Source organism: Phalaenopsis equestris, unplaced genomic scaffold (assembly GCF_001263595.1).
Source record: "Phalaenopsis equestris unplaced genomic scaffold, ASM126359v1 Scaffold000180, whole genome shotgun sequence".
NCBI classification, from domain to species: Eukaryota; Viridiplantae; Streptophyta; class Magnoliopsida; order Asparagales; family Orchidaceae; genus Phalaenopsis; species Phalaenopsis equestris.
Genome location: NW_018164622.1, coordinates 243,318 through 253,555, shown reverse-complemented (window position 1 = coordinate 253,555; position 10,238 = coordinate 243,318).

Genomic DNA, 10,238 nt, shown 5'->3' with positions numbered 1-10,238 from the left:
ATCAAGGGCAAACATATGAAATTGCTCAAATGGACCCCTAATTTTGATCCCAGTCAAGAACCTCCAATTGCACTTATCTGGTTCTCATTACCTGAACTAAAACTTCAATTCTTTGACCCACCTATCTTATATGCAATTGGGACTATCATTGGAAACCTTTGCAGACAGACTTACCTACAGTTCATTTATCAAGACCCTCTATTGCAAATATTTTGATTGAAAGAGATATTACACTACCTGATGTAGAAGAAGTCTAGTTGGATATGCTCACAAGGGTTATTGACAAAAAATCATTATAGAACAAAACCTTACTACTGCAAGCACTGCAAGATGTTTGGACACCCACATGAGAAATGTTTCAGATTGCACCCAGAGTTGAGAACCATTAGTCAAAAGCAGGAACATGCTGTTAATGCATTTTAGTGCACTCCAAGTGCCTGAACGTGCTCCCAACAAACCTGATGACAACCAACTTGAGGAGGGAATCAGGAGTGTGTCTGCCCCTCGGATCCCTTCTCCTGACCATACTACAACTAATAATGTTCGAACCGAAAATCAGGATAGCCCCACAGCTCTTATTCATGAATCATTAGGTACAGAGGTAACTATTCACACTTTATATACATTGGAACCTATCGCAGTGACAACAACTGTCTTTCCTTTTACTGCGGTTCTAATATCTAATCAGATCGATGATCGCATGAGCCTGTCTTCAGATGAAGAATGAAAGGTTTACACTTCTCTACGGAAGAAGGTTGGGGGCACACTCAAACTTGGAAACTTAATGGATGATACTTTGATTACTCTTGGCAATGACACGACTCTTCAAAGTTTGTTATCTGACTCCGCTCCTAAAACTAGAGGAAGAGGCAAGACTAAACTGGCGCGTCCCTAGCTACTTGTTTTCTGCATGTTTTAAATTTGTTTTACATTTTATTTCTTTTTTATATCTTTTTGTTGGGTTATTACTGTACTTGGTATCGTATGGGTAGGGTGCCTCTTTTAGGCCCTCTCATATAACCTTTTATGTATCCTTTCTATTTCAATAAAATCAGCCCTTGTGCTTTTCAAAAAAAAAAAATAAAAATAAAAATAAATAAATAAATATATATATATGGAAATCCGTCCCTCCTAATTTACAATCTTACCAAGTATACATAGCCTAAACATGGAAAGGAAATAACTCTGAAATAAATATAAGTAGGAAGAAAATAAAACTAATCAAAGAGATTTCTAAATTGTTTTCAATGAGGCCAATTCTCCTATATTTCTACTCCCCTCAAGCTTCGTTTTAGATGTTTTAGAAACCAAGCTTGGTATTATATTTTGAGAAATTGCTTAACGGAAGAGTTTTTTTTAAGACATCAACTTGTTCGTGTGTTGGGATGTAGTTTTAGCTGTATTATTCCACAACTAACTTTTTTTAGAGATAAAGTGTATCAATTTCAATATATTGTCATTTCATGATGCACAAATTTTTTGACAATACTGATAGCTATTTGACTATCACAAAACATTTGTATTTGCCTATCAAAGGTGCACCCCAATTTCCTCAATAATTTTTTAATCCAAATCCCTTCACAGATTCTTAAGGCAAGTGCCCTGTACCCTAATTCTGTAATGCTTTTAGAGACAAAAACTTGCTTCTTGCTTCTCCATGTGATCAAATTGTTTCACACATAAGAGCAATAACTTGTGATTGGCCTTCTATTAGTGAGTTCCCCCACCCACCTTATATTAGTGCTGCCTTCTACCTCTCTGTTTCTGGTTCTCTCAAATGGTCCATAACCAAAAGTCTTCTTAAGAAATTTCAAGATTTTGTACTCCATCTCCAAATGCTTTTCATTTGGCTTATTTGTATGTTGGCTCACAATGCTGGTATGACATGAAATATCTGACCTACTATGTGACATGTATATGAGTTTTCCTATCAATCTTTGATATTTTCTTATATCCACAAATATACTTTCTTCTTCTCTATTAACTTGTTGGGATTAATTGGAGTATGGATAGATTTGTATCCAATCATCACTGTCGTCTTAGCAAATTTAGTATGTATATTCTTTGTGATATAGCAATGCTTTTGCAATGCTTTTCTTAGACCTTGCTACCTCTAAACTTAGGAAATATCTCATGGTTTTTAAGTCTTTGATATCAAACTTAGTGGTAAGTACTTTTTTGATTTAAGAATCTTTTTCATCATCATCATTAGTAAGAATCATATTATCAACATATACTATTAGTGCAATAATTTCATCTCACCAAGTGAGTTTTATGAACAGTGTATGCTCAACTTGGCATTGAGAATTTTTATTGGATCTCATAGTTTTAGCAAGTCTTTCAAATCACGCCTCCGGTGACTGCTTGAGACAATAGAGTGATGTCCTGAATTTGCATACTTGGTGTTTGTTGGAATTATTTTCTAGTCTTGGTGGTTTTTTCATGCACACTTCTTCTTTAAGGTCCCATTCAGGAAGACATTTTTTTATGTCAAGTTGATGCAGCCCCCATTTCTTATTAATTGCTCTTGAGAGGAGAACTCTGATAATATTCAGTTTGACAACTAGTGTAAAGGTCTCCTAATAGCAATCTCATAGGTTTAAGTGAAACTTTTTATGAGTCTAGCTTTGAATCTCTCAATATCAATATCAACTCTGTACTTGATGTTGATTACACATTTGCATCCAATTGACCTTTTATCTTAATGAATTTTAATAAGAGTCTGTGTGATACTATGCTTTAGTGATTGAATCTCCTATTCATCTATTGTCCTTCATCCTGATTTTTTAAGAGTTTCATAAATGAATTTAGAAATCTGCATATCATCAAAGAGTAGATACAAAATTTTATATTATGAGGATACTTTCTCATAAGATACATACTCCTGAATCAGATATTTAATACAACCTTGTTTGTCATTAGCACCATAAGAGAAAGAAGATAACTCGTAAGTTTTAGACTCTTCCTCACCTAAAATTCCTGGTGAGTGCGGGCTCGATTTTTGGCTTGATAGTTCCGTCTTTGCAAGTTGTCTTTCGCGTGCTTAAGATTTTTCTTAATCTTTGTTTATACACAAAGTTCATTGTTATGAACTTCAGGTTTGGACATCCTTAAGTAGGATATTTTCTTGCAGTGGTGTTTGGGAGTAGACGGGAGGGACCGGTTGTGAGGTTGTATGTGCCACTAAATGCATCCCAAAATTGATGTTCGTTTGTACTATGCCCCTGATCATTAGAATTGGGACGGTGGAAAAAAAAAAAATGTGACATCCATGGAGTTATAATGTTATAATATTTTATGTTAAGAGGGGGGTAGCACTTATATCCCTTTTTGTTGAAGGCATACCAAAGAAAAAATATATTTGATGGATTTAGGATAGAGTTTTGTTTGATTTGGAGATACATACCCAAACATTTTAAGTGGTATACTAGAAAATAAAGCTTTGATGTGGGGTATATATCCATCAAGAGATGAAATTGTGTTTTGAAATTAAGTACTCGGCTAGGCATTCCATTGATAATGTGTGTTGTAGTCAAAATTGTTTCTCCCCAAAATAATTTTAGAACTTCATGAGAAATCATAATTGAGTAGGATATCTCAAGAAGATACTCGTTCTTTCTTTCAATTATCCCATTTTACTTTGGGGTATCAATAAATGATTCACATGAATGATTTCATTTTTTCAAAAGTTAGATCTAAGGATAGTGTTGAAATATTCTTTTGCTTTATCAGATTTGAGGATCTGAAATTTGCATTGGAATTGAGTTTGAATCATGTCATTGAAAGTTTGAAATTTTGGGTTGTTTCAAAATTCTCCTTTATTAGGAATAATCAAGAGTTTCTAGTGTGATCCTCAATGAATGAGAAGAATTATGAGAGAATAGAGCTTTGCTGTCAGCATTTGGTGAACTCCCATTTCCACTCATCATAAGCTTCTTTGTACTTTTTTTTCTTCTAACTTCAACAAAAGCTTCACGATTAGATGGAAGTTCTTCCCTCACTTATCCAATTCCTTGGTTAGTCCCATTAGGAATTTGATAGTTCGCTTGTTCTTGAGAATGGTTTTATACATCATAATATCATGTGGACATTTTCATACATATTTCTCAAGCATATCAAATTGTAGCCAATACTATGTCGATGTGTTGAAATATTGGGTGACACTTAGCTCTTCTTGACGAAGATTATGTAGTTTTGATTTCAAATAATTCAGCGGTATTCTTAATACTGTAATAATTTTCTCGTGCAACCTCCCATATTTTTTCGCCTCTTTTAGAGAACAAGAAATTTTATTCTACTGTACTGATCATTGAGATGACGAACAAACACATAATTATATGGTTTTGAATCTTCCATGTGAGATCGTTAAAATCAGTAAGCTCAAGAACAATGCACTCTTCCATGAGCTTCTCTTTTCCTTTTCCATAAATATGCATAAACACAGATTGAGACCATCGAAGGAAAGTAATGACGGTTAAGCTTATGCTCATTACGAAGGATTTGACACATTGACATTGTGACATGCGGCCGCATAATCTTAGCTACAAATTGATAATTTGATAGTGAAAGTGAAATTAATTTCTCCTTGGATGTTCTTCATAAAAATAAACTATTTTAGTGGTCCATTTCACTTCGGTCTAAGAGTCAAAACTCATCATGTTTAATAGAATTATATCAACTAATAATTTTTTTAAAAAAAAAAGATTATTGTAATAATAAATAATTAGCCCTAAAAATAATATAACTGTCTTAAAACATACAAAGTTTTTCTATTCAAGCTAAATTCAGGGGCATTTACATGCATACCACCCGATTCTTATGCATTCACATATTTAACGTTTAATTTTTAATTTTTATTTTACATTAATACCACCCAAATCTTTCATATCACATAAAAAGTACCACCATTTTAATTTAAAAGAAAAAGTGGAATTGTGATCGAGGTGTTAGATATGTAAATACAGAAGAAATGAGTGGTATGCATGTAAATCCATATATAATTTATTATATATTTTAGGCAGTACGAGTAGAGATTATCATTTCAGTGATTAGTTTTTTCTTGAAATTTTTTAGAGAAGGGAAAAATTTATAAATTTTATTTTTTTGCAATATTTACCACTCATTTGGGTATGAAGGGGGTGTCAAATCGGATTCACGGGTTGGGTTCGGGTATGACCAGAAATTGACCCGAACAGAAATAGCTTTACCCAAAACCGACCTAAATATTAAACGGGTTAGAAAATCAAACCTGAACTTGCCTTCAACCCCACCAATCCGAATCCGACTCGTATAACCTATTTAACCTAAAGAATAACAGCTATTTGGGTCAAAATTGGGTCAATTTTGAGTCAATGTCAGATCAAATCCGGGTTGTCAGCTCGATTTTGATTCAATTTATTGTTTGCATGTCATTTTTTGGTTGGTGGGTCAACCCAAATCCACCCGAAAAATTTATCAAGTCAATCGGAACATTGATTTTTGAAGTTGGATTTGGGTCGAATTGTCATGTCGGGTAAATTTTTGATACCCCTACGAGCGCATGAGAATTTCCACTGTGGATGTGTTGAAAAAATAAATGGTCTCGAATCCCAAGGCACCAACTCTCACTTCTAAGGTTAAGTAATCATATTGTAATTAATAAAACTAACACTTAACACATGAATAACACGGGGGAGAATATTCCCCGTGTTACTGCGCCGTTTTTTTTTCTGGGTCGCGCGGGGTATTGTGGCGTGATTTCATTGGGTACGCACGTTACTCTACGTGCGTAGTACTGATGTAATATTTTTTCCAATTCCATACCTCCAAAAAGTTTGAATCCTGAATCTAATGTCTAAGAATATCAAATACCTGATCCCAGAGGTCTTAGAAATTCTATCAACCAAAACGTCATGGTAGGTGGCACAATCTGATTGCTTGTTATTGACATGTTTAAGAGTTATTATTATATGGGAGAATGCACATACATACCACCCAATTCTTCTTAATTTACATATCTAACATCCTAATTTATAATTTACTCTAATACAAACTAAAACTTTCTAAACCTTCAAAATACAACTCTAGTGTTTGATTTGCTAAAGAATGATTGTTGCCTATAAGAAATGCATAATGTTATAATTGTAGTGTTATTAGTGTTAGAGAATTTGCGGCATATATCAGCATTTTAGTATTGTACGAACATCCAGCATATACATAAATAAAAGAAAGGGTTGATAAATGAGACATTTGGGATTTTTATGTGGTAAATTCGAAAGGAAAAAAGTATAGGGCCTAGCCTAATTAAAATGGTTCAACTATTCAGATGTATGTTATAAAATTTTGCTTAAGCTTAAACAACAGAAAATAACATTACAAGAGTGGGAATTACCAACTTGACTGCCACTAGAAGAGTGATAGAAAATGTTGGGGAAGTGATAGCGTCTCATATATGACGATAGCTGACGTGGTGGAGATTTGAATTTTGCATTGCCGACAGCGATGGCAAATAGAAAATAGTGGTCCAACGAAAGTAAAAAAAAATGATAACCAAGTGACAGTGAACCGATGACAATAATTTGACAATGGAGGTCTAATGGTCTTGTGGTAGTGGCGTTGATTGAGTGGCAACGATATTGGTCGCGTGACTGTGGTCCGACAATAGATAGGCGATGGTAATACGATAATAGTTATGGAGGGCGACAATGATTTAATGACGATAATAGCGGTTTGACTATGATAATAAAAATCACTACATCGGTAGGGAAACAATGGTCCAGTAATAATGGTTGTGTCATTCAACATCTGCTGAGTGATGATGGTTTACAACAACAAAGACCGGGCGACGATGCTCTGGAGGAAACAATGGCTGAAAGATGATGATCTAGCAAACGTGGCAGTGACTGCAACAACATCAGTGTCCATGCTACTGTGTTGGGGGTTAGAGGCGTTTGTTGGGTGACAATGGTTCAAAGGCTGTGATGTATGACAAAGGAAACTAAGTTGGCCATATGATGGTGATTCAACGATGGTCAACCAATAAGGCAAGACAGTGGCAGTGGTCAAATGACGATAGAGGTGGTCTGAAGATGACAGTGGTGATCTAATGATGATGGCCATGCTGGCTGGGCGATATTGGTCGAACACCAATAGTGATCGGGCAACGATGATCAACCGAGGATGGTGAAGGTTGTGGCTTCAACTGGGCAACAATAATCTAGTGGTGGCAATAGTTCAGCATTGTTGGTCTAATGGTTGTGGTATACCACAAATACGACGGAAATTTAGTGATGGTGGCTCAACAACAACACCAATGGAGGTGAACACGATCGGGCGTAGTGTTCTGACAATTATGGTGGCGCCCCAGAGATGGTGGTTTGGCAACACAGTGGCTGGGCAATAATGATGATGGCGACCAAGTGATAGTGGTCTAGCAAAGGCGACGATGATGGTTGGGCCAGGGTAGTATGGCGACGATGGAGGCAGTGGCCAACTATAGTGCTCCTACAATAGTGATTGTGATTGTTGGATAATGCTAGTCCTGCGACGACGGTTTGACTGAGCTCTGGAATTTGGTGATGGTGGAGCTCATAAATCCTCAATAGCTTGGAACTCCCTTCAGTCTTCTCATCCAGGCCAACATGCCCTTTCATTGAGAGAGTTATTCTATGTAAAAACTACATGGATTCAAATAACTTTATCGAATGACCCCAAATGATACCTTTGCTCGAATGTAATTTTATGAGTATTTGAATACTTTAATGATGTTAGAATTAAGTAATCTTAAGCTCGTCAGAATCGTCTTATTGAGACACTTGATTTGATTATAAGTTTGTTAGATTTAGAGATTATTTATTCTCCCAAAGTATGTTATAAAGCTTCTCTTCATGCTTTAAGTGCATGGTTTAGGCTCACCTGGAATCAAGTTGAAATATTTTTCAGCCATTTGATTTGACTCAATTAGACACTTCATTATTTGATCATAAATTTTAATGCGGGTAATTTTTAATTTAATTTTCTAAGCTTTCAATCATTATATTTGTCAAGATTGGTGCACGATTAAGAGAAATTTTTAGCGACGTTTCAATATCTATATGCTATATAATTTTTTTAAAAAAAAAGTGGAGAGTGAAAGTGAACAAATGAATAATATTTGTCAAGATTGGTGCATGATTAAGAGAAGTTTTTAGCGACGTTTCAATATCTATATGCTATCTAATTTAAAAAAAAAAAAGTGGAGAGTGAAAGTGAACAAATGAATGAGCTTTGGAAAAATTATTTTGAAATGTTCTCTTTCATTAAAAACTAAATAAAGCTTTTCATGGTTTTCAAAACTAAGGAATAGAGGGAAGACATTTCTACAAAGAGATAGTACAATTTTAAAAAGAAGTCAACTATGATGATCCCTTAAAGGTGTAGTAGAATTAACAAGTCTTTTAAAAAATTTTGAAGAGTGAAATTGAAACTTAATATTTTGGTGGGGTGATGGGAGAATAAGGGTCTATGTGCCTTGTGCTTGTAATGCTTGGAATTCAGCTGAAATGGCTTTGCACCAATGTGGTTGTTTTGCAGTTGAGGTATAATAGGTTGGATCCTACTATATTTGATGAGTGAGATCAAAGGATCTGTCATGGTTTTACGTTAACAACTTTAAGGTTTGTTTGCATCAAATGACCAACAGGAGGTGGATGGCAGATAGGTGGGGTTGTAGAAGAGAATTGGTCTTGTTGGGATTGTATTGATAATGAGGAGTGTGAGGGATTGAAAAGAGGCAAGGAGGCTTTTGGTGCTTTTGGTTCGTGAAGGTAATGATGCATTAGTTTGGAGAGTGCAAATAGCTTCAAGGAGAAGACGATGATTTCATTCATTAGTTTCATTTTGTTCGGGAATGTGGGGACAAATGTGTTGATGAACAATGCCACATTGTTGTATTATAGTGCAACGAGTTTGATTCATGTATTCACCTCTTCCATCAATGTGCAATGTTATTTTGTTAAATGATTGAATTAATATTTAGCCATAGATTTAAATTCTATGAATTTTTTAGTGGTTTCAGATTTATTATGAAGTTAGTACTCATGAATAACATAACTAATTATCATTAAAAAAACATAATATTTGTAAGATTGTGGCAGGACCACATACTTCAATATGAATAATTTGTAAAGAAAATAATGCTGAAGAGATAGATATAGAAAATGGCAGCTTATGAATTTTGGCAAAACTACAAGAATTACAATGTAAACTCTTAAAAGATCAATGTAAAGATGAAATTCTTGAAGACATTATTGATTGAGTTTGGGTACACAGATGGCCTAGTCGGCGATGCCATAATTGATGATGAGGGAAGAGGCAATGTAACCTGCTATAGATTGGATGTGAGATGTTTGGTGGCTCTATTTCTAATTTTTTGTTGAAAGAGCTAGGGTTGCGGCGACTAGAGTTGATGGTGGTTGATAGAGTTTGTCATGTCTATAACAACACTTATGCAAAGTGTCCCATTTTGGTGAAAATTTGACATATGATTGAGAATTTGTTGGTTTGGTATGAGATGGAGCCGACTTAGTTTTATCTAGGCAAAGGATCTCCACTAGAATTGGAATGAAATGTATTGTTTATGTTTCTCTTTTTCTTCCACAGATAGTAATGAGTGTTGTGGGTTGAGATAATCATTTGGATGTTTCTTGTGCTAGATTGAAATCCTTGCTCCATAATAGCACATATTGATTACCAACGAAGATTGGTTGGAGATTTGTGCGAATTGTGGTTTGAAGGCAGAAAGGTAGGTGGAAAGCCATTAAGAGTATAAAAGATGATATCTTCGGGATCTAAAGGAGAATCAATGGCCGCAATAATATCCACCTTGGTCTTGTTATCTTAGAGTTATTGAGTCATGTTTTCCCCTTGCACATTAGGATTGTGTAGCTTGTTTATTAGTTGAATGATCCTCGGTCACTTTGAGGATTATAACTGGCGTTCCACAGTCGTCCAAATATCATGACAAGTTAGCGGTTGGACTTAGGAAAGAATAAGAGGCGAGACGACCGCGTATCGTGCGACTGCAAGATTTTGGTATATTAGTAGTTATTTTGTATAATTTGATTTGGGAATAAAATTTTTAGTGGAATCCGTGGTGTGCAGTGCTGGATAGTTATAGGATCCATCCAAAAATCCATCATAGCCATTCACGTGAAATAACTCGGTAGCCCGAGCTTTTGCAAGTTGGGCAATTATCTAGAGTAAGCCAAATAAATAGGATG